The sequence below is a fragment of the Heptranchias perlo genome, chromosome 20 (genome assembly GCF_035084215.1).
Source record: "Heptranchias perlo isolate sHepPer1 chromosome 20, sHepPer1.hap1, whole genome shotgun sequence".
In the NCBI taxonomy this organism is placed as follows: domain Eukaryota; kingdom Metazoa; phylum Chordata; class Chondrichthyes; order Hexanchiformes; family Hexanchidae; genus Heptranchias; species Heptranchias perlo.
In genome coordinates this window covers 17,169,927-17,195,063 of record NC_090344.1, presented here as the reverse complement: position 1 = coordinate 17,195,063, position 25,137 = coordinate 17,169,927, and the positions used below count along the sequence as shown (strand labels likewise).

General features: G+C 43.8%; 5 non-coding genes across 5 annotated transcripts; 1 reads left to right on the top strand and 4 right to left on the bottom strand.

Annotated features, from left to right (window-relative positions):
* The first annotated feature begins 424 nt into the window (after positions 1-424).
* On the top strand, positions 425-495 carry trnag-gcc (transfer RNA glycine (anticodon GCC)). The gene has a single exon. It is a non-coding gene; the product is annotated as a tRNA-Gly (tRNA).
* An 11,019-nt stretch (positions 496-11,514) lies between these two features.
* On the bottom strand, positions 11,515-11,587 carry trnak-uuu (transfer RNA lysine (anticodon UUU)). Its single transcript has one exon. It is a non-coding gene; the product is annotated as a tRNA-Lys (tRNA).
* Positions 11,588-14,449: 2,862 nt separating this feature from the next.
* Positions 14,450-14,522, bottom strand: trnaf-gaa (transfer RNA phenylalanine (anticodon GAA)). The gene has a single exon. It is a non-coding gene; the product is annotated as a tRNA-Phe (tRNA).
* Positions 14,523-15,539: 1,017 nt separating this feature from the next.
* On the bottom strand, positions 15,540-15,612 carry trnak-uuu (transfer RNA lysine (anticodon UUU)). The gene has a single exon. It is a non-coding gene; the product is annotated as a tRNA-Lys (tRNA).
* Positions 15,613-19,650: 4,038 nt separating this feature from the next.
* Positions 19,651-19,724, bottom strand: trnaf-gaa (transfer RNA phenylalanine (anticodon GAA)). Its single transcript has one exon. It is a non-coding gene; the product is annotated as a tRNA-Phe (tRNA).
* Between the last annotated feature and the right edge of the window lie 5,413 nt (positions 19,725-25,137).

The window sequence follows — 25,137 nt, the reverse complement described above, 5'->3', positions numbered from 1 at the left end:
GGACACAGAGAGAGACAAGAGACAGAGACAGGAAAAGAAAGAAAGATGCATGCAAAGAAAATAAAGAGTATAAATGTCAGGTTTTGCAAATTAGCAGAATTTAAGTTACAGATTGGGAAAGATTCCTTCTCGGGTCTGGAAATCTTGGAAGAGAACATTTGACGCCCGATTAAAAGCACCGGCCACGTTGAAGGATCTCTCATGCTGGGAGAGAGGTAAATGCGGTCAATTAATTCCATTTAATTTATTTGAGTATTGAAGAGATCTTAAAGACGTCGCACTGCGAGTAGAATTCAAACCGAGGCAGGAAAACCTAATTGGAGTTTTGAGACCACAGCTTTGACCACTCGGCCATCGCAGCTGTAAAAGACAGGTTGTTTCAGATAGGATTCCATAAAGAAACATGCAATTTCTGCACAAGTCAGCATTGGTGGTTCAGGGGTAGAATTCTCGCCTGCCACGCGGGAGACCCGGGTTCGATTCCCGGCCAATGCACGATCATTTTGCATTCTGCACCAAGGAGGAACTTCGGAACAGGAGTGTGGTGTTTGGTCCTTCCAGCCTGTTCCGCAACTCAATGAGATCATGGCTGATTCGTGACCGAACTCCCTGCACCCGCCTTATTCCCATATCTCTTAATACATTTGGTTAACAAAAATCTATAAATCACGGGGATGAAATTAACAATTGTGCTCGCATCAACTGCCGTTTGTGGAAGAGACTTCCACACTTCTACCTCCCTTTGCTTGTCGAAGTGTGTCCTAACTTCACTCCTGAAAGTCCTGACTCGAATGTTCAGGCGATGCCCCCAAGTCCGAGACACACCAACGAGCGAAAATAGTTTCTATGTAACCACCCCATAAGTTCCTCATAATATCTTGAAAATTTCTAACATATCAGCCCTTAATCTATTAAATTGCAGGGAATACAACCATAGTTTGTGTAATCTCTCCTCGTAATTTAACGCTTAGATTCCAGGTATCATTCGAGTAAATCTACACTGCAATCCCTCGAAGGACAATATATCCTTCCAAATGTGCGGTACCCAGAACTGAACATGTACTCCAGGTGTGGTCCAACGAGAGCTTTGTGTAGCTGTAGAATAATGTCTATTCCCTTGTATTCTCGTCCTCTAAATATATAGGCAACCATTCCATTAGCCTTTTTGATTATTTCCTGTACCTGTGCATGACATGTTATTGATCTATGTACATGGACACCTAAGTCCCTTCGGAACTCCACAGTTTCGAATTTTTCACCTTTTATAAAGTATTCTGATCTATCCTTATGAGGTCCAAAGTGGATGCCCTCGCACTTGCCTAAATTGAAATCCATTTGCCACGGTTTTGGCCATTCATTTATGATATTAATGTCTCTCTGGAATATTATGCTTTCATCTGCACTGCTTAAAACGCTGCCCAATTTGGGGTCATCGGAAAACTTCGTTATGTCGCTCTCCATCCCCCCATCTAATATCAATGAGACCGCCTGAACTGGGGGAAATTCACATTCAGCATCAATCTCTTCATCGTCTTGAGACATTTTATTTACTTCACATGTGTTGCGCCTTGAGAACTTCAGCACTCTGTCCTCTGGAGCTCAACAATTCAATCCTACCAACAGCAATACTGAAAAGATGTCAGAAGCCAATAGGTGTCTTTTCACTCAAACTAGTGGGACAGCAAGGCTCATCCGGGATCTTTACCCGGAACTTCTCGGATATTAATCAACTAAAGCCCCTAAGCGAGAATCATACATATAGATCAACCAGGCGCTGTTGCTTGCTTCGTGCAACCAATGTAAAGTTTCGCTGTCTTCCAAAGCCGATCGGCCATCCTTTCAGACGTCTTCTATCCATCCAATCTCGTTTTCTATTCTGGTGTGCAGTAATATCAAGTTGTACACTAACTATTTCCTGTCATCAATATTCGTTTCCCTTTACTAAATTGGTTTCGTCTGTACAACTTGTATTATCAAGTTGGACGTTTCAGAATTGGTTGCTCTGAAACTACATTGCTTTGGAGGATACTGAGAGGTGTAGATGAAAAGAGGGACCTTGGAGTGCATGTCCACAGATCCCTGAAGGTAAGAGGACAGGTAGTTAAGGTGGTTAAAAAGGCATACAGGATACTTTCCTTTCTTAACCGAAGCATAGAATGTAAGAGCAGGGAGGTTATGGGAGAAATTTATAAAACAATAGTTAGGCCACAGCAAGAATATTACATACAGTTGTGGTCACCACATTACAGGAAAGATGTGATTGCACCAGAGATGGTACAGAGGAGATTTACGACACTGTTGCCAGGACATGAGAATTTTAGCTATGAGATTAGATTGGATAGGCTGGGGTTGTTTGCTTTGGAACTGAGGATGCTGTTGGGAGATTTAATTGCGGTGTATAAAATTATGACGCGGCTCGATAGAGTGGATAGTAAGAACCTATTTCCCTTAGCAGGAAGGTCAATAATCAGGGAACATAGATTTAGGATAATCGGTAGAAGGAATAGAGGGGAGCGGAAGATTTTTTTTCCACCCAGCGGGTGGTGGGGGTCGGGAAATCACTGCCTGAAAGGGTGGGAGAGGCAGAAACCCTCATCGCATTGAAAAATAAAAACTTCAATATGCACGTGAAGATCCGTAACCAACAGAATTAGGGACCAAACCGCTGGAAAGTGAGATGAGGCTCGGTACTGATTTTTCGGCCGCCACAGGCACGATGTGCAGAATGGTTTCCTTCTGTGGTGTAACTTTCGAGGATGCTGTGATATGAATGCCGTTTGTCTCGGCATCGGGATAATATACACACTATCATGAGTATACTTTAATCAAATTGGTGCTTTGTTTCCCGATGAGAGGGAAGATACATAAGTGAGCAGACATTAGCTACAGCAGCTAGGTCGCACCTTTACTTTTCCGACCGTCTCAGTCCCTTTTTTTACCCTTCTCTGCTGGTGTTGCAGGTTAGTTCAGCCTTCGCCGTTCAAGGAAGCCTGAGAAGTCCATCAGGGGACACACAGAGAGGCAAGAGACAGAGACAGGGAAAGATAGAGAGATGCATGCAAAGAAAATGAAGAGTATAAATGTCAGGTTTTGCAAACTAGCAGAATTTAAGTTACAGATTGGGAGAGATTCCTTCTCGGCTCTTGAAATCTTGGAAGAGAAGATTGGACGCCTAAATAAAAGAACTGGTCACGGTGAAGTATCTCTCATGCTGGGAGAGAGGTGAATGCGGTCAATTAATTACAATTAATGTATTTAAGCATTGAAGAGATCTTTAAACCGTAGCGCCGCGAGCAGAATTCATACCTCGGCAGGAAAACCTCATTGGAGCTTTGAGACCACCGCTTTAAACACTCGGCCATCGCAGCTGCAAACGGCATGTTCGTTCAGATAGGATTCCATATGGAAACATACACCACCTCCGCAAGCCAGCATTGGTGGTTCAGGGGCTGAATTCTCGCCTGCCTCGCGGGAGATTCGGGTTCGATTCCCAGCCAATGCATGATCATTTTACATTCTGCACCAAGGAGGAACTTCGGAACAGGAGTGTGGTGTTTGGTCCTTCCAGCCTGTTCCGCAACTCAATGAGATCATGGCTGATTCGTGACCGAACTCCCTGCACCCGCCTTATTCCCATATCTCTTAATACATTTGGTGAACAAAAATCTATAAATCACGGGGATAAAATTAACAATTGAGCTCGCATCATTTGCCGTTTGTGGAAGAGAGTTCCAAACTTCTACCTCCCTTTGCTTGTCGAAGTGTGTCCTAACTTCACTCCTGAAAAGTCCTGACTCTAATGTTGAGGCTATGCCCCCAAGTCATAGACACACCAAGGAGCGGAAATAATTTCTATGTAACGACCCCATCAGTTCCTCTTAATATCTTGATAATTTCGATCACATCAGCCCTTAATCTACTAAATTTCAAGGAATACAACCATAGTTTGTGTAATCTCGCCTCGTAATTTAACGCTTCGAGTCCAGGTATCATTCTCGTAAATCTACACTGCACTCCCTCCAAGGACAGTATATCCTTCCTAAGGTGGGGTGTCCAGAACTGCACACAGTACTCCAGGTGTGGTCCAACCAGAGCTTTGTGTAGCTGTGGAATAATGTCTATTCCCTTGTTTTCTCCTCATCTAAATATATAGGCCACCATTCCATTTGCCGTTTTGACTATTTCCTGTACCTGTCCATGACATGTTATTGATCTGTGTACAGGGACACCGAAGTTTCTTTGGAACTCCACAGTTTCGAATTTTTCACTTTTTGTAAAGTATCTGGTCTATCTTTGTGAGGTCCAAAGTGGATGGCCTCACACTTGCCAAAATTGAAATCCATTTGCACGGTTTTGGCCATTCATTTATTATATTGATGTCTCACTGGAATGTTATAATTTCATCGACACTGCTTGCAACGCTGACCATTTTGGGACCATTGGCAAACTTCGATATGTCGTTCTCTAACCCGTCACCTGATATCAATGAGACCGCCTGAACTGGGGGAAATTCACATTCAGCATCAATCTCTTCATCATCTTGAGACATTTTATTTAATTTACACGTGTTGCGCCTTGGGAACTCCATCACTCTGTCCTCTGGAGCTCAAACATGCTCTGCATGTAATTCAATCCTACCAACAGCAATACTGAAAAGATGTCAGAAGCCAATGGGTGCCTTTTCACACAAAGTAGTGAGACAGCAAGACTCAGCCGGGATTTGAACCCGGAACTTCTCGGATATTAATCAACAAAAGCCCCAAAGCGAGAATCATACATCCAGATCAACGAAGCGCTGTTACTTGTTTCGTGTATCCAGTGTGAAGTTTCGCTGTCTTTCCAAAGCCGATCAGCCATCCTTTCAGACCTCTTCTGTCCATCCAAGCTCGTTTTCTATTCCTGTGTGTAGTAATATCAAGTTGTACACGAACAATTTCCTGTCACCAATATTCGTTTCCCTTTACTAAATTGGTTTCGACTGCACGACTTGTATTATCAAGTAAGACGTTTCAGAATTAGTTCTCTGAAGCTACATTGCTTTGGAGGTTACTGAGAGGTGTAGCTGAAAAGAGGGACCTTGGAGTGCATGTCCACAGATCCCTGAATGTAAGAGGACAGGTAGTTAAGTTGGTTAAATAGGCATACTGGATACTTTCCTTTGTTACCCGAGGCATGGAATGCTCGAGCAGGGAGGTTATTCTAGAATTGAATAAAGCACTAGTTAGGCCACAGCTGGAGTATAGCGTATAGTTCTGGTCACCACATTACAGGAAAGATGTGATTGCACTAGAGAGGTTTCATAGGAGACTACGACGATGTTGCGAGGACTGGAGAAGTTTAGCTGTGTGGATAGATTGGATAGGCTGGGGTTGTTTTCTCTGGAACCGACGAGGCGGAGGGGGGATTTAATTGAGGTGCATAAAATTATGACGGGCCTCAATAGAGTGGAAAGGAAGGACCTGTTTCACTTAGCAGAGAGTTCAATAAAAAGGGGGCAGAGATTTAAGGTAATTGGCAGATGGATTAGAGTGGAGCTGAGGGGAATTTCTTTCCACCCAGCTGGTGGTGGGGGTCTGGAACTCACTGCCTGAGAGGGTGGGAGAAGCAGAAACCCTCATCGGGTTTAAAAAGCACTACAATATGCACTTGAAGAGCCGTTACCTTCAAGACGATAGACCAAACACTGGGAAGTCGAGTGATGCTGGATACCTCTTTCCGGCAGGTACAGACACGATGGGCCGAATGGCCTCCGTTGGGGTAAATTTTAATGATTCTATGATTCTATGATATGATTGCAGTCTGTCTCGGCATGGTGATAACATACACTCTATCTTAAGAATTCTTTAATCAAATTTATGATTTGTTTCACTGTGAGAGCGACGAGACATAAATGTTTAGACATTGGCTGCAGCAGCTGGGTTGCACCTTTACTTTTCCGACCGTCTCAATCTTTCTTTAACCTTCTCTGCTGGTGTTGTAGGTTCGATCAGCAATCGCCGTTCAAGGAAGCCTGAGAAGTCCATCAGGGGACAACACGAGCGACAGAGACAGGGAGAGATAGAGAAATGCAAGCAAAGAAATTAAAGATTACAAATAGAATCATACGATCATAAAGTGGTTACAGTACAGAAGGAGGCTAATCGTTCCATCGAGTCCGTGCCGGCTCATTGTAAAAGCAATCCAGTTGGTCCCATTCCCCGCTCTATCCCGGTAGCCCTGCATTTTTATCCCTTCAAGTACTTATCCAATTCCTTTTTGAATGCCACCATTGAATATGCCTCCACCATCCTTTCAATCAGCGCATTCCAGATTATAACTACTCGCCGGGTAAAGAAGTGTTTACTTATGTCGCCTTTGGTTCTTTTGCCAATCATCTCAAATCTGTGTCCTCTGGTTCTCGACCCTTCCGCCAATGAGAATAGTTTCTCTTCATTTACTTTGTCCAAACCCTTCATGATTTTGAACACTTCTATCAAATCTCCTCTTAACGTTCTCTGCTCTAAGCAGAACAACCCCAGCACGGGGTAAATGCGATCAATCAACTTCAGTTCATTTATTTGAGCATTAAACAGCTCTTTAAACATTACTGTGACATTATGGTAGCGTGGCCTCGTGGTCGAAGGTGTTCCATCAAATTTCTATGGAGGCGTGGGTTTGAATCCCACTGCTGTTAGAATTTCTGCCAATGTTTATTTTGATCTGTTCTCAGAAAACCAGATTGTGGTGCGATGGAGCAGAGGATGTGAAAAAAGCTGAAAGTGAAATCGTAGATATTATTTTCATCACGAGGACAGGACACGTTTCCACAGGTAAGGGCCTCTCACCATAATATTCTTTCCAGCAGAGTGGGACAGGTGATCAGAGTGACCTGGCTCCAGCGGCGCAATCAGTCAGTGCGCGGTCCTTATATGACCGTACAGGGTCGGGAAACACCGAGGTTGTTAGTCGAGTCTCACCTACATCAACCAGTCCTTTTCCTTGTGAACATTTCGACCGGAGTTGAAGGTTCAATTGGTGTGTTCCAAAATGCATCTGCTTATTTGAATGGCCATGTGGTTCCTCCCGTCTACGCTGTTGCAATAACAGATGAGATGTTTAGTGTTATTATTTTACAGGAGGTGGACTGCGGAATCGGCGCCACAAACTATGATTTTGATCCAAAGACAAATTGTGGGATTTAGCTTGAGCTTTAAACCAGCTGGTGAGACCGCTCAGACATGATACTTTCCATCTTGTGATCTTCAGGAGCTACTTTTACAGGAATAGAATTAATGCAAGCAAGAATTCTACCCCTGAAGCACCAATGCTCGCACGGCAGCAGGATGCATGTGTCCCGTTAGAAATCTGTCTGAAGGAACATGCAGTCTGACAGAGCTAGAAGTCCAGGAGATTGACTTTTAGCAGTGAACAGATGATGAGCCTCCTACTTGAGAGTGTTTCGCCAATCCAGCTCAGAGTGGATTAAGCATTATAAATTCGGGTGGGACTGGAGCCACTTGTATAAGAGGAAGTGTAGGGGTTATTTCACTTCCTTGCCGAACATTAATGATGCTGTTGCGGTTTTGCTGCAAAATTTTACATTCCAGCACCGAAATCGCTAGTTTTAACAGCGGGTCAAGATCAAAAGGCGTGGGGAAAATGAGGGCTCGTCCGGGATCTCTCGCATATTTCAATCAGCAAACCCGAATCGAGAATAAGACACCTAGACCAACGAGCCTGCTGAAAAAAATAGCACCAAGTAGCGATACGTGAGGGAGAGTTTCTGAGTATCAGCGCCCACTTTCCCCAAATCTCCCTTCAAGTCCAGTGAATATAAATGTGTCCGTACATGAGTGAAAAGTTATAAAGCTCATTTCTTCTGTGTTAGATTTTGTTCAGCGTTCCCGATGCTGTTATAGGTGATTGCGGACAGTTAATGAGTTAACGCGTGTGAGGGTGCGATACTCCGGTGTAGCGGTGCAGATACTCGGATTTAAAGCTGCAGATACTCGGATGTAAGGATTTGTTGCCGCGACTGAAATGCGGCTTAGAACTGGTGTTATTGTCCGAGGCAGCGCTGCAGGATCCTTTAATGATCTCTCACAAATCAACTGAAACCCTTCGGAATGTGAAGACAATTTTGCGTTTCCAAAATAAAAGGGATTGATATTCATTGTGGAAACAGTCTGGTGTCGCTCACTGCAGAAATATCCATGTCAGAGTGAAGCGGCTCTCCTGCAACCTTCGGACCTTGTCTGCCAAGAAGAATTCTGATTTCCGTGAATCCAATCACAGGTTAAATGGAGGAATATCGGCCGCACTCAGCTGGGCATCGAAACCGGGCATTTCTTTTTCAGCCAAAGCACACATTGGAAACGAGGAAATGCGAGACCATGAGCCTTAAGATGAAAGTTTCCCTACCGTTTCTGGGTGGGTTCTGACCTACTAAGTTTTATGTTAAAAGCCGAACGCGCTAACCTATTGCGCCACAGCGAAGCAATGCGTTTGCTATTGAACCACTAATTCAAAGAGCTAAAAATTCAGGTTGCGGCGATCAATTTAACATCTCTCCACGATCAGTTTACTTGTCCAAAATAAAGGTGTGCAGCTTGCACCAGTGAAAATCTGTGTTGTATTATTTCTGAACATTAAACTCACCTTGCCATTAAACACTTGTGTGTTGGAAGACTTAATCCCCTCGTGGTAGAGACGATTGATCTTTCGAGCTGTGATTCGCCATTCTTCATTCTCTCCCAATAATATTCGGGTTTGCTGAAAATGTGATACGTTGAAATGAGCAGGTCCAACGAGCAGGTCTCTGACAATACACGGTGTCTACAAAGTTGTCTCTTGCACTTACATTTAGGCGGGCGGCAGTTTTCGCTCTTAAATCAGTAACTATAATGTTAAGAAAAAAAGAGGCCTAGAAATACTCGATTTCAGCGCGGTGACACTGGGCCAGAGTAAAGTTCAGTTTATATGATTGCCGAGTGGCGAGAGGCTGGATTTGGAACTCCTGTGCGGCTGCACTGCGAGTTCTCCAGATCTGCTTGGAGCGATATTCACTTCAATTCGTCACTGACAGGGACAATTTGATTCCACGTTTCTTTTCTCTGGTGATTGGTGAAATTTCAGAAGTTGAAAACGACCCGTGCTTACCCCAACCTCGCCAATTACACGCTGACAGATACAAGGCGGTCACACTCTGGTTCATTGAGATGAAAACCGAGTGCGATTTCAAGGTAAAATGCAAAGGCGAACAAAACTCATTCAAAGAAAGTGCAGGTCATTGAGATGCCTTTAAAGTCCAGATTGTTTGCACTGAAATTGTTCCCGAAGCGTTTGAGCTTCACGTGGAGAGATTTGGGGACTTCTTTTCCCTCTTTGCAAAAGTGCCATCCGCAGTTGAAGATCAAAAGTCCAGGGCAGAATGAGACGCCTTCCTGAAATTTGGGAACTAGTGAAGCAGACTTTAGAGCAAGGTTCTGTTTATTGAGAAAAAGCAGATGAATCATTCATTCCAGAACGATCCAGAATCCAATCAGCTCGAAAAGCAACTGCTACCCCGGTGTGATTTGAACACGCGGCCTTCTGGTGGAGCAGTGAGTAATGTGGATAGAAGGAGGAAGTTGAAAAGTGGGAATTGATAAATTCAGTGAGTGGGCAAAACTGCGGCAAATAGAGTTCAATGTGGGGGAGAGCGAGGTCATCCACTTTAAATGTAAGAAAGATTAACCAGAGTATTTTCTAAATGGTGAGAAGCTCGGAACTGTGGAGGAGCAGAGAGATTTTGGGGGCCATGTACAGAAATCATTTCAAACTAGTATAGGTACAAAAAAGATTGAAAACTGTGTGGGCTGAGAAGGGGCTTTGTTTTGGGTTTTCGTAACTTTTAAAATCCAAGCTTTACAAACAGGTCCACGGATCAATTCACGGGATCAGTTTTTTGAATAACATCGATTGTAACTTTACCCCTGGGCCGGAGAAACACGTCTTTTTTGTTACTTGTCTTTGTCCGGTTTGCAGATAAACGTTTAACTCGCGGCCTGTTCCCATTAATGATCATCAGCAGCAACAGACAGACAGAGCGGGTCTGACCGCCCCGAGATGTGGAAAAGGTATCAGTTCAGGACAAATGCATCAAATCAATTGTTCACCCAGCACCGAGAGAGACAAAACCAAGAGAAAAAAGCAGAAGGTAACAGAGAAATAAAAACCAAATGAAGACGATAGAAATATTTCCCATCCTTGATGTCCCTCTGTTCCAGCCCCAATCCTTCAGTGGCGGGAATAAAATTTCACTGTAAATAAATGTGAGAATTGACCCAAAGAAGAAGAAATTAAATAATCAAAAACTGCCAAACACTGGAGTGAACCAAAGTCCTTTAAATTTTCAGTCTAATGCAACTCCGAATGAGATGAGCTATTGGGACACCAAAGCAAATGCAACTTTTCGCCATTGTCTTGCAAGAAAATATAAACCCGCGATGCCTTGCCGCTCCTGTTCATTACCGCACTTCATATATAAACATCGCACTCATATATATACACACACAGTTCATAAAAAAGCATCACGCTCATATATATACACCCACAGTTCATATATAAACGTCGCACCCATATATACACTCCCACAGTTCAAAAATAAACATCGCACCCATATATACACTCCCACAGTTTATGAAACACCAGCGCACTAAAACTTACACACTGAGTTTATGGGACGGAGATCAGTTCCCACCGCCGCTGGAGCTCTCGGAGTGGCAGATGCGGAAACAGCAGGAGCCGAACAAACTCTGGATCTCATCGTTAACACAGGCAGGGAGATCCACCTGTGACATTGCATCGCACTTGTTTATGAGGGAGGGTAATGGGTTCTGAGAAGGAAACAGGGACTCTAATGCCTTCTTAGTGGCGATCCGGTGGGGCAGGGGCATCTCAGAGAGGTAAAGGGAGTGGCATAGGGTATTAGAGAGTGTAAGGTGATCTCAGAGAGGGGAAGGGACTGTCAGAGAGTATCACAGAATCTAAGGGGATCTCAGAGAGGGCAAGGGAGTGTCAGAGGGTATCAGAGAGTGTAAGAAGGCTCAGGGCGTCTAAGTGGATAAGGGGCATTTAGCGGGTATCAGAGAACATATAAGGGCACTGAAAAGGTGTAAACAGGACAATGGATTCTCTGAGGACATCGGAGAAGGTAAGGCGCTCAGGGAGAATCGAAGAGGGCAAGAGCGGTGGGGGGAGGTTTGCTCAGGAGGTATCAGCGAGGCGAATTGATCCAGAGTTGGAATCTTCTCAATATAAAATTTTCTAACCTTCAACATTTATAATAACAGCAAAAAATGAATCCGATTGAACCGATAACCTGTCCGTGTCCCATGTGGAGGGAACGAGAAGGGAGAATCGGAAGGGAGTGGATATTTGGCAACGCTCACGGTTTCCTTTCACACAGCTCAGGGTTGTGTCTGGTCAGAATCTGGAGATAAGAGGTTGCACTTCGAAACTTTTATCAGTCAGTGTGAAAAGTAGAACACAAATCGCCCAACGTGGGACTCGCACCCACGACCCTGAGATTAAAAGTCTCATGCTCTACCGACTGAGCTAGCCGGGCCGACTACCAAAATTCTTCCCATCCTATTATTGCAGAGAGACAGCTGTTGGCTTTGCTGCAGGAGTTCAGTTCGTTCCAAAATCTCAGGGTATCTACTACTGAACACCCGTTTTTTCATTCTGGAGTTAGTCTGATGTATGTTACCATTCGTCCAGCCCCGCGCTGAGCAGTTTAGGAACATCGGGACAAAAGAAGGCCATTCAGCCCCTCGAACCTGCTGCCCCATTCAATGAGATCATGAGTTGATCTGCAATTCATCTCTGTTTCTCCGCCTTGGACTCATATTCCTTGGTACCCGAATCGAAAAACGATCTATCAATATCAGACTTCAAATTATGAATTGAACCACAATCCACATCCTTTGGGATGAGAGAGTTCCAGCTTTCGACCGTATTTTGTTTGCTAAAGTGATTCGTGATTTCTTGCATGATTTGTCCAGCTCCAATTTCATTTTGGATTCGGCCAACAGAGAGAGAGAAAAAGGCCGCCTTAACCGGAGATTGATCCTTTAACGATCTCTCACAAATCAACTGAAACCAGTCGGAATGTGAATACCATTTCACTTTTCCAAATTAAAGGGAGTGACATTCATTGTGGAAACAGTCTGATGTCGCTCACTGCAGAAATATCCATGTCAGTGTGAAGGAGCTCGCTTGCAACCCTCGAACCTTCTCTGTCAAGAAGTATTCCGACTTCGTTCAAGCCAATCTCGTTTTTTTTGGATATTTTTCAGATGCCTGTCATCCAACCGCAGATGAAATGGTGGAAAATCAGACGCACTCAGCTGGCAATGTTTGCGGTACATTTTCTGGCAGACAAGACACATATTCGAAACCAAGAAATGCGAGACAATGAATGTTAAGGTAAAAGCTTGCTTTAGCGTTTTTCTGGTTTGTTCGAACCACCAAACTTTTCAATTAGCAGCTGAACGCGCGAACCAATTGCGCCACAGAAACAGACCTTGCAAATGTTCAAGGACTAATTCATCGAGCTGACGCTTCAGGTTGCCGCACTCAATGTAACAGCTTTCTTCCAATCAGTTTACTTTTCCAAAATAAAATGTGTGCAGCTTGCACGAGTCAAAATCTGTGCTGTATTATTTCTGAAAATTAAACTCACCTTGCCATTAAACACCAGTATGTTGAAAGACTCAGTCCGCTCGTGGAAGAGAGGATTGATTTCTGAGCTGTGATTCGCCATTCTCTGTTCCAGTAATATTCAGGTTTGCTGAAAATGAGATGAGATGAAATGAGCAGGACAAACCAGCAGGTCTGTGACACAACACGGTGTCTCCAAAGTTGTCTCTTGCATTAACAGTGAAGTGGACGACAATTTTCACTCTTAAACCAGTAATTATTTTATTGAGAAAAAATGTGGCCGAGAAAGACTCGATTTCAGGTCGGTGACACGGGCCAGAGTAAAGTTCAGTTAATGCGATTGCCGAGTGGCGAGAGGTTGGATTTGTAACTCCTGTGCGGCTGCGCTGCGCATTGTCCAGATCTGTTTGGAGCGATATTCACTTCAATTCATCACTTACAGGGACAGTTTGATTCTAAGTTTCTTTTCCCCGGTGCTTGGTGTGATTTCAGAAATAAACGCGACCCGTGCTTAACCCAAACTCGTCACTAACACGTTGACCGATACAAGGCGGCCACACTCTGCACTTCAGTGAGATGAAAGCCGACAGCGATTTCACGTCGATTCCAATGGCGAAAAAAACTCATTCAATGAAAGTGCAGGTCATTGAGGTGCATTTAAATTCCTGATTGTTTGCACAGAAATTCTTCCCAAAGCGTTTGAGATACACGTGGGGCGATTTGGAGACTTCTTCTCCCTCTTTGCAAAAGTTTCATCCGCAGCACAAGATCAAAAGTCGAGGGCAAAATGAAACGATTTGCTGAAATTTGAGATCCAGAGAACCAGGATTGAGAGCAAGGTTCTGTTTATTGAGAAAAAGCAGATGAAACATTCATTCCGGAACGATGCAGAACCCTATCAGCTCTAAAGGCAACGGTTACCCCGTGTTTTGAACACGCAGCCTTCTGGTGACGCAGGAAGTAACGCAGATGATAGCAGGAAATTGAAAAGTGGGAATTGATAGATTAAGTGTGTGGACAAAACTGTGGCAAATAGTGTTCAATGTGGGGGAGACCGAGGTCATACACTTTCAATCTCAGAAAGATGAATCAGTGTCTTTTCTAAATGGTGAGAAACTCGGTGCTGTGGAGGAGCAGAGAGATTTAGGGGTCCAAGTCCAGAAATCGCTGCAGGTACAAAAATTAATTAAACAGCCTAATGTGCCGTTGGTACGGCCGGTTAACTCGTTTGCAAAGAGTATACTGTAACATAATGATCACGGACTCGATTCTTGTAATTTACTTTATTTATTTCGCGTTTTTGTAACTCTTGAAATCGAAGCTTTACAAAGAAAATCCACAGAAAAATTCACGGGGACCGTTTTTTGAATTACATCCGTTGTAACTTTGCCCCTGGGCAGGATAAACACGTCTTTCTTTTTATTTGTCTTTCTCCAATTTGCAGATAAACGTTTAACTCGCGGCCTGTTCCCATTAATGATCATCAGCAGCAACAGACAGACAGAGCGGGTCTGACCGCCCCGAGATGTGGAAAATGGATCAGTTTCGGACAAATCAAATAGTCACCTGGCACCGAGAGAGACAAAACCAAGAGAAAAAGGCAGAAGGTAACAGTGAAATAACAGCCAAATACAAACGATATAAATATTTTCCATCCTTGATGTCTCTCTATTCAATCCCCAATCCGACAGTGGCGGGAATTAAATTTCACTGCAAATCAATCCGAGAATCGAAGCACGGAAGAAGAAAGTAAACAACCAAAAACTACCGAAACTCGGGATTGAACCAAGGACCTTCATAGCTTCAGTCTAACGCTCTCCCAACTGAGCTATTTCGGCTCTACACCCAACGATTACTTTGTGTTATTGTCGTGGAAGAAAATATAACCCCAGGAGGAATTGCCCCTCCTGTTCATTCCACAATTCATATATAAACATCGCACTCAAAGAGATACACCCACAGTTCATATATAAACATCGTTGTCATACGTAAACTACCAAAGTTTATAAATCAACAGCGCACTCATACATCCACACCTCGTTCATGGGAGGAAGATCGGTAACGACCGCCGATAGAGCTCTCAGAGGCGGAAGCAGCAGCGACCGATCAAACTCTTGATCTCATCCTTAACACAGACCGGTAGATCCACCTGTGAAGTTACACCGCACTTTGATAGCAGGGACGGTAATTGGTTCTGAGAAGGCCTCAGGGCGTCTAATCGCTTCTTAGTGGACATCCATTGGGGCAAGGGCATCTCAGAGAGGGGAAGGTACTATCAGAGGGCATCAGAGAGTGTTAGGGGGCTCAAAGAGGAGAGCGGCCAGTCAAATGGCATCAGAGAGTGTATTAAGATCTGAGAGAGGGGAAGGACTGCCGAGCATGGGAGAGTGTAAGGCGGCTCAGGGCGCATCTGTGTAAGGGGCAATCAATAGGTATCAGAGCAGGTGAATGGCGCTGACAAGGTTCAAAGTGGATCATGGACTCTCTGAGGGTATCGGAGAAGGTAAGAGACAGAGCGTATCAGCGATGATAAGGAGCACAGGGAGAATCAAATAGGGTAAGGGGGGATCAGGAGGTATCAGAGAGGCGAATTGTTCCAGCGTTGGCATCTCCTAAATATTACATTTTCTGACCTTCAACATTTTTAATAACAACAAAAAGTGAATCCAATTGAACCGATAACCTGTCCGTGTCCCATGTGGAGGGAACGAGAAGGTAGAATCGGGAGGGAGTGGATATTTGGCAACGCTCACGGTTTCCTTTCACACAGCTCAGGGTTGTGCCTTTTTCGAATCTGGAGACAACAGGTTCAACTTAAAAAGTTTATCACCGAGTGTGAAAAGTGGAACACAAATCGCCCAACGTGGGGCTCGAACCCACGACCCTGAGATTAAAAGTCTCATGCTCTACTGACTGAGCTTGCCGGGCCAGCGGCAGGGCTCCTTCTCACCCTAATATTGCAGAGAGGCAGGTGGTGACTTTGCTGTCGGGGTTCAGTTTGTTCGACAATCCCAAGGTGGCAGAATCTGAACACCCGATTTTCATTCTGGAGTCAGTCTGATGCCTCTTACCAGTCGTCCAGCCCCGCACTGAGTGTAACATCGGTAGAGGAGAAGACCATTCAGCCCCTCGAGCCTGCTGTCCCATTCAATTAGATCATGAGGTGATCAGTAATTCATCTCTGTTTTCCCGCCTTGGACTCATATCCCTTGGTAACCGAACCGGAAAAAAGATCTATCAATATCAGACTTCAAAATTTGAATTGAGCCTCAATCCACATCCTTTGGGATGAGAGAGTTCCAGCTTCCGGCCGTATTTTGTTTGCTAGAGTGATTTCTGATTTCTTGCCTGATTAGTCCAGCTCCAATTTCACTTTGGATTCTGCCAACAGAGAGAGAGAGAGATAAAAAGGCCGCCTTAACAGGAGATTGATCCTTTGAAGATCTCTCACAAATCAACTGAAACCTGTCGGAATGTGAATGCCATTTTACTTTTCCAAAATAAAGGGAGTGTCATTCATTGTGGAAACAAGAAGTAATCCGAATTCTTTCAAGCCAATCTCGTTTTCTTTGAATATTTTTCAGACAGCAGATTAAATGGTGGAAAATTAGACGCACTCCGCTGGCAATTTTCACGGTACAGGATCATAGAATCATAGAAGTTTACAACATGGAAACAGGCCCTTCGGCCCAACATGTCCATGTCGCCCAGTTTATAACACTAAGCTAGTCCCAATTGCATGCACTTGGCCCATATCCATCTATACCCATCTTACCCATGTAACTGTCCAAATGCTTTCTAAAAGACAAAATTGTACCCGCCTCTACTACTGCCTAAACCTCCTACTCTCCAGGGAAAAAAGTGTCAGTCTATTCAACCTCTCCCTATAAGTCAAACCATCAAGTCCCGGTAGCATCCTAGAAAATCTTTTCTGCACTCTTTCTAGTTTAATAATATCCTTTCTATAATAGGGTGACCAGAACTGTACACAGTATTCCAAGTGTGGCCTTACTAATGTCTTGTACAACTTCAACAAGACATCCCAACTCCTGTATTCAATGTTCTGACCAATGAAACCAAGCATTCTGAATGCCTTCTTCACCACCCTATCCACCTGTGACTCCACTTTCAAGGAGCTATGACCCTGTACTCCGAGATCTCTTTGCTCTACAACTCTTCCCAACGCCCTGCCATTAACGGAGTAGGTCCTGGCCCGATTCGATCTACCAAAATGCATCACCTCACATTTATCTAAATGAAACTCCATCTGCCATTCAGCGGCCCACTGGCCCAATTTATCAAGGTCCCGTTGCAATCCTAGATAACCTTCTTCACTGTCCACACTGCCACCAATCTTGGTGTCATTTGCAAACTTACTAACCATGCCTCCTAAATTCTCAACCAAATCATTAATATAAATAACAAATAACAGTGGACCCAGCACCGATCCCTGAGGCACACCGCTGGACACAGGCCTCCAGTTTGAAAAACAACCCTCTACAACCACCCTCTGTCTTCTGTCGTCAAGCCAATTTTGTATCCAATTGGCTACCTCACCTTGGATCCCGTGAGATTTAACCTTATGTAACAACCTACCATGCGGTACCTTGTCAAAGGCTTTGCTGAAGTCCATGTAGACCACGTCTACTGCACAGCCCTCATCTATCTTCTTGGTTACCCCTTCAAAACACTCAATCAAATTCGTGAGACATGATTTTCCACTCACAAAACCATGCTGACTGTTCCTAATTAGTCCCTGCATCTCCAAATGCCTGCAGATCCTGTCTCTCAGAATACCCTCCAACAACTTACCCACTACAGATGTCAGGCTCACCGGTCTGTAGTTCCCAGGCTTTTCCCTGCCGCCCTTCTTAAACAAAGGCACAACATTTGCTACCCTCCAATCTTCAGGCACCTCACCTGTATATTTTCATTCAGACAGGACACACATTCGAATGCTGGAAACGCGAGACATTGAATGTTCAGGTGAAAGTTACTACCCAGCGTCCACCGGGTGGAGCTTGAACCAACAACCTTTCAGTTGACAGCCGAACGCGCAAAACAATTGCGCCACAGAAACACAACTTTGTATTTGCTGAAGGACTAATTCATCGAGCTGAAGCTTCAGCTTGCCGCGCTCAATGTAACAGCTTTCTTCCAATCAGTTTACTTTTCCAAAATAAAGGGTGTGCAGCTTGCATGAGTGAAAATCTGTGCTGTGTTATTTCTGAACATGAAGCCAACCTTGCCATTAACCACCGTATGTTGGAAGACTCAGTCCCCTCGTGGTAGAGAGGATTGACCTTTTGAGCTGTAATTCGCCATTCTATATTCCAGTAATATTCAGGTTTGCTGAAAATGAGATGAGATGAAATGAGCAGGTCCAAGGAGCAGCTCTGTGACACGACACGATGTCTACAAAGTTGTCGCTTGCACTTACAGTGAAGCGGACCGTAGTCTTCACTATTAAACCAGTAACTATGATGTTGAAAAAAAGGTGTTCGAGAAATACTTGATTTCAGCGTGGCGATACTGGGACGGAGTAAAGTTGTGATTGCCGAGTGGCGAGAGGGTGGATTTGGGACTTCTGTGCGGCTGCACTGCTCATTGTCCAGATCTGCTTGGAGCGATATTCACTTCAATTCTTCACTGACAGGGACAGTTTGATTCGAAGTTTCTTTTCCCTGTTGCTTGGTGAGATTTCAAAAATAAAGACGACCCATACCGACCCCAAACTCGTCACTTACACGCTGACAGATACAAGGCGGTCACACTCTTAACTTCAGTGAGATGAAAGCCGAGAGGCGAACAAAACTCATTCAATGAAAGTGCAGGTCATTGAGGTGCCTTTAAAGTCCTGATTGTTTGCACTGAACTTCTTCCGAAAGCGTTTCAGATTCACGTGGAGCGATTTGGCGAGTTATTTCCCTCTTTGCAAAAGTTTCAATTGCAGGTCAAGATCAAAAGTCAAGGGCAGAATGAGACGCCTTCCTGAAATTTGGGAACCAGGGAAGCAGACTTTTGAGCAAGGTTCTGTTTATTGAGAAAAAGCAGATGAAACATTCATTCCGGAACGATCCAGAATCCGATCAGCTCGAGAAGTAACGGTTACCCGGTGATTTGAACACGCAGCCTTCTGGTGGCGCAATAAGTCATGTGGATAGAAGCAGGACGTTGAAAAGTGGGAATTAATCGATTCAGTGAGTGGGCAAAACTGCGGCAAATAGAGTTCAATGTGGGGGAGAGCGAGGTCATCCACTTTAAACCTGAGAAAGATAAATCAGAGTATTTTCTAAATGGTGAGAAAAAAGGAACTATGGAGGAGCAGGGAGATTTCGGGGTCCAAGCACAGAAATCGCTACCAATCAGCATACAGGTACAACAATTAATTAAACAGCCGTTCGGACCGCCGGTTAGCTCATTTGCAAAGAGTATGCCGTAATGTCATGATCATGGATTCAATTCTTGTAATTTACTTTATTTATTTCGGGTTTTTGTAACTTTTAAAATGCAAGCTTTACAATCAAGTCCACAGACAAATTCACGGGGACAGTTTTATTGAATAACATCCATTGTAACTTTGCCCCTGGGCCGGAGAAACACGTCTTTCTTTTTATTTGTCTTTCTCCGGTTTGCAGAGAAACGTTTAACTCGCGGCCTGTTCCCATTAATGATCATCAGCAGCAACAGACAGACAGAGCGGGTCTGACCGCCCCGAGATGTGGAAAAGGCATCGGTTTAGGACAAATGCATCAAATGAAATTGTCCCCCGGCACCGAAAGAGAAAAAACAAGAGAAAAAGGGAGAAGGTAACAGAGAAATAAAAACTAAATCAAGACGAAAAAATATTTCCCATCCTTGATGCCTCTCGATTTCATCCCCAATCCTTCAGTGGCGGGTATCAAATTTCACTGCAATGAAATGCGAGAATCGAAGCAAGGAAGAAGAAACTAAATAACCAAAACCTGCCGAAACTCGGGATTGAACCAAGGACCTTTAAGATCTTCAGTCCAACGCTCTCCCAACCGAGCTATTTCGGCCGCTTGTCAAATTATCCCTTTACATCATTGTCTTGGAAGAAAACATAACCCCAGGAGGAATTGCAGCTCCTGTTTATTCCGCAAGTCGTAGAAAAACAACGCACTCATATGTACACACCCTGAGTTCGTATATAAACATCGCACTCATATATACACACCCACAGTTCATATATAAACATCACACTCATATATACACTCCCACTGTTCATGTATAAATATCATCCTCATATATACACACCCACAGTTCATATATAAACATCACACTCATATATACACACACAGTTCATATATAAACATCTCACTCATATCTCGACTCCCACAGTTCATATATAAGCATCACACTCATATATACACACCCACAGTTCATATATAAACATCGCACTCATATATACACACCCACAGTTCATATTTAAACATCACACTCATATATACACATCCACAGTTCATGTATAAACATCACACTCATATATACACACACATTGTTCATATTTAAACATCACACTCATATATACACACACAGTTCATATATAAACATCGCACTCATATATAGACTCCCACAGTTCATATATAAATATTACACTCATATATACACACACAGTTCATTTATAAACATCGCACTCATATCTCGACTCCCACAGTTCATATATAAGCATCACACTCATATATACACACCCACAGTTCATATATAAACATCGCACTCATATATACACACCCACAGTTCATATTTAAACATCACACTCATATATACACACCCACAGTTCATATATAAACATCACACTCATATATACACACCCACAGTTCATATGTGAACATCACACTCATATATGGACTCCTACACTTTATAAAACAACAGCGCACTCTCACTACACGTCCTGTTTTGTATTTTCAGCGTTAAATTTGCTGAAGTCTGGCAAAGGGGGCGAGATGTCGGTCCTGCCGGTGAATGCTACTTCGACGGATGTGTCGGTGTCCAGGGGATTGGAAAGCTCCTGTGCCACACGAAGTGTCTGAAAGGCCCGGATACACATGAAGATCATCAGCGCGGTGTCTACACCTCGTGCTGCAATGTTAGCGAGCCTGACATCAACTTAAAAGGCGGCTTGTTGCAAACACCTTGTGGTCTCAGTTTCTTTTTGCACAGAACTGAACCTCAATCGTTCAAAATGCAATGTTTTCTTTGCTGTTTCACAATAAACAATATCTTATAATAAAGTTTCGCTCATTGGTTCCTCAGTGTCAGAGGGAGAATTGTCCAAAACTCCTCATTTAATTCATTGTTTATTCAGAATCAGCCCACGATTGACACAGAGAGATAAACACAGCGAGAGATACAGAGTATCGGTAAACATAGCAAAAGATACAGAGTATCGGTAAACACAGCGAGAGATACAGAGTATCGGTAAACACAGCGAGAGATACAGAGTATCGGTAAACACAGCGAGAGATACAGAGTATCGGTAAACACAGCGAGAGATACAGAGTATCGGTAAACACAGCGAGAGATACAGAGTATCGGTAAACACAGCGAGAGATACAGAGTATCGGTAAACACAGCGAGAGATACAGAGTATCGGTAAACACAGCGAAATAGACAAGAGAAATAGAAAAATACAAACTACCTCAAACGCTAACAGACAGTGAGAGGTAGATATCAGAAAGTGGAGATGGGGTCGTTGCAGCTTAATTTGTATCATCAATTTGCAAAAGCTGGGCAAATTGCCATTTTCTTCACAAGAGGTCCTCGGTTCGATTCCCAGCAGTGCCTTTTTATTCTATCTGATATTTACCCCATTTCTGAATTAAACAACAAAGTAACACAAGCCGTATTTGTATTAATTCCGGAGCCAACAAGGAAAGGACTGCTGAACTGTAACGCGGAAGTGCTCGTTCTTTGTACAGACGGACCTCTCACTGAAGTAGCAAGCACTTTGAGCTTGACAAATCATAGAATCGTTGGAGTTTGGAAGGATGCCATTCGGCCCATCGAGTCTATGCCGTCTCTTTGTAAGAGCAATCCAGTTAGTCCCATTCCCTCTCTCTTTCCCCGTAGCCCTGCATTTTCTTCCCTTCTACTATTTATCCAATTCCCTTTTGAAAGCCACGATCGAATCTGTTTCCGCCATCCTTTCAGGCAGTGCCTTCCAGATCAGAACTTCTCGCTGCTTTTTTTTCCCTGATGTCGCCTTTGGTTTTTTGCCAATCACCTTAAATCTGTGCTCTCTGGTTCCCGATCCTTCCGCCAATGGGAACAGTTTCTCTCTATTTACTTTATCTAAACCCGTCATAATTTTGAACACTTCCATCAAATCTCCTCTCAAACTTTTCTGTTCTCAGGAGAACAACCCGAGCTTCTCCAGTCTATTCGCGGAACTGAAGTCCCTCATCCCTGGAACCATTTCTGCACCTTCTTTTCTGCATCTTTTCTGCACCCTCTCTAAGGCCTTCACATCCTTCCGAAACTGCGGTGCCCCGAATTGGACATAATGCTCAAGTTGTGGCTGAACTAATGTTTTATAAAGGTTTAACATAACTTCCTTGCTTTTGTGCTCTATGCCTCTATCTATAAAGCCCCAGATTCCGTATCCTATTTAACTGCTTTCTCAATCTCTCCTGCCACCTTCAAAGATTTGTGCACAGATACCACCAGGTCGCTTTTCCTGCACCCCTTTAGAATTGTGCCATTTAGTTTATTTTGCATCTCCTCGTTCTTCCTTCCAAAATGTATCACTTCGCATTTCTCTGCATTAAATGTTATCTGCTATGTGTCCGTCCATTCCACCAGACTGTCTATGTCATCTAGGAGTCTATTACTGTCCTCCTCACTGTTTACTGCGCTTCTCAGTTTTGTGTTATCTGCAATTTGAAATTGTGCCCTGTACACCCAAGTCCAATTCATTAATATATATCAAAAAAAGCAGCCATCCTAGTACCGACCCCTGGGGAGCACCACTGTCTACCTTCCTGCAGTCCAAAAAACAACCGTTTACCACTACACTCTGTTTCCCGTCAGTTAGCCAATTCGCATCCATGGTGCCACTGCCCCTGTTTGTTCCGATGGCTTCAATTTTGCTGACAAGCTTATTACTGGACCATTCCAATGGTCTCCTGGCTCATCTCCAATCTTCCACCCTCCATAAAACTGAGCTCATCCAAAACTCTGCTGCCCGTATCCGAACGCTCAACAAGTCCCGTTCTCCCACCTCCCCTGTGATCACTAACCTACATTGGCTCCCAGTCCGGGAAAGCCTCGATTTAAAAATGCTCATCCATGTTTTCAAATCCCTCCATCTCTTCGCCTATCCCTATCTCTGCAACCTCCTCCAGCCCTACAATTCTCATCCTTCTTTTCAAATGCCTCTATGGCCTCGCCCCTCCCTGTCTCTGTAAACTCCTCCAGCCCTACAACCCTCCAAGATCTTAGCGCTCCTCCAATTCTTCCTTCTTTTGCATCCCCGATTTTAATTGCTCCACCATTGGCGGCCGTGCCATCAGCTGCCTCGGCCCTAAGGTCTGGAATTCCCTCCCTAAACCTCTCGGCCTCTCTACCTCTCTCTCCTCGTTTAAGATGTTCCTTAAAACCTACCTCTTCAAGCAAGCTTTTGTTCATCTCTCCTAATACCTTCTTATGTGGCTCAGTGTGAAATTGTGTTCGATAATCTCTCCTGTGAGTCGCCTTGGGTCGTTTCAGCACGTTACAGGACCGAAATAAATGCAAGTTGTTGTTCTTCTTGTTCTTCTTCTTGTTGTTATGTGGCACTTTATCAACCGCATTGCCCTCATCAACCCTCTCTATTACCTCATCAAAAAACTTAATCAAGTTCGTTAAACACGATTGGACTTTAACAAATCCATGCTGGCTTTCCTTTATTAATCCACACTTGCCCAAGTGACTATACATTTTGGCCCAGGATCATCGTTTGTAAAAAGTTTCCCACCACCGAGCTTAATTTTACTGGCCTGGAGTTGCTGGGTTTATCCTTACATCCTCTTTTGAACAAGCATCTAACATTTGTAATCATCCAGACCTTTAGCATCACCCCTGCATCTAAGGCGGATTGGAAGATTATGACCAGGACCTCTGAAATTTCCACCCTTACTTCCCTCAGCAACCTTGAAAGCATCCCATCCGGACCGGGTGACTTATCAACTTTAAGCATAGCCAGCCTTTCAAGTACCTCCTCTGTATCAATTTTCACCACATCCAGTGTCTCAACTACCTCCCTTTTTACTGTGACTTTGGCAGCATCTTCTTCCTTGGTGGAGACAGATGCAAAGTACTCTTTTAGTGCCTCAGTCACGCTTTCTGCCTCCATGCGTAGATCTCCTTTTTGGTCCCTAATCGGCCACACCCGTCCTCTTATGACCCTTTCATTATTTAAATGCCTGTGGAAGACTTTGGTATTATCTTTTATGTTAGCCGCCAATCTATGTTCATGCTCTCTCTTTGCCCCTCTTATTTACTTTTTCACGGTACTTCCTATATTCAGCCTGGTTCTCACTTGTATTGTCAAACTGATATCTGTCATAAACCCCCTTTATCTGCTTCATTTGACCCCCTATCTCTTTCGTCATCGAGGGAGCTCAGGCTTTAGATGCCCTACCTTCCCCCCTATTGGGAATCTACCTAGTCTGTACCCGAAACATCTCCTCCTTAAAGGCCACCCACTGTTCGATTATATTTTAGCCTGCCAATCTTTGATCCCAATTTTCACGGGCCATGTATGTTCTCAACCCATTAAAATTGGCCCTTCTCCTGATAAGTACTTTACTCGAGATAGCTCCTTCTCTAAACTAATCTAAATCTTATGATACTATGATCACCGTTCCCTATTTATGACACTGACACTTGCTCCACTTGACCCACCTCATTCAGCAAAACCAGATCCACCAATGTCTCCTTCCTCGTATCATTATGTGTTAATATTAACACCTGTGACGTATTTGTATATTCGTTACATTTAATGTAAGATATTTGACCTGCGCATGTGTCCAAAACATGTTTTGAGGATATTGCTCTGGAGGGCTTATTTTACAAACTTCTTTACCGACAACCAGCAACCCATCTCCATTAAAGGTTGCGAAGCGAAGCTGATTTCAGTGCAGTTTTCGGCGTTCAGGATTTGTCCGCAATGTGCAATTCGTAGAAACTCAGTTAAAACACATCAAATATCAGTGAGAATGTCAGGCACAGGACAGTTGGGATGGAACCGTCTCTTATAATAATTACAAAGTGTAATAGATGATAAAGTGAAAAAGCCAATCTAATCTCTCAGTCTCTCTCTGTCACTTTCTCGGTGAGTGAACGTAAACCAGCAGAAGAAGCTAAAACAAAGAACTGAGCAGTTTTGTTTTTGTTTCATTTTCCTTCGAGCGAGTAAAGTTGAAGAGAATGATTTCTGATTTCTGCTGGATA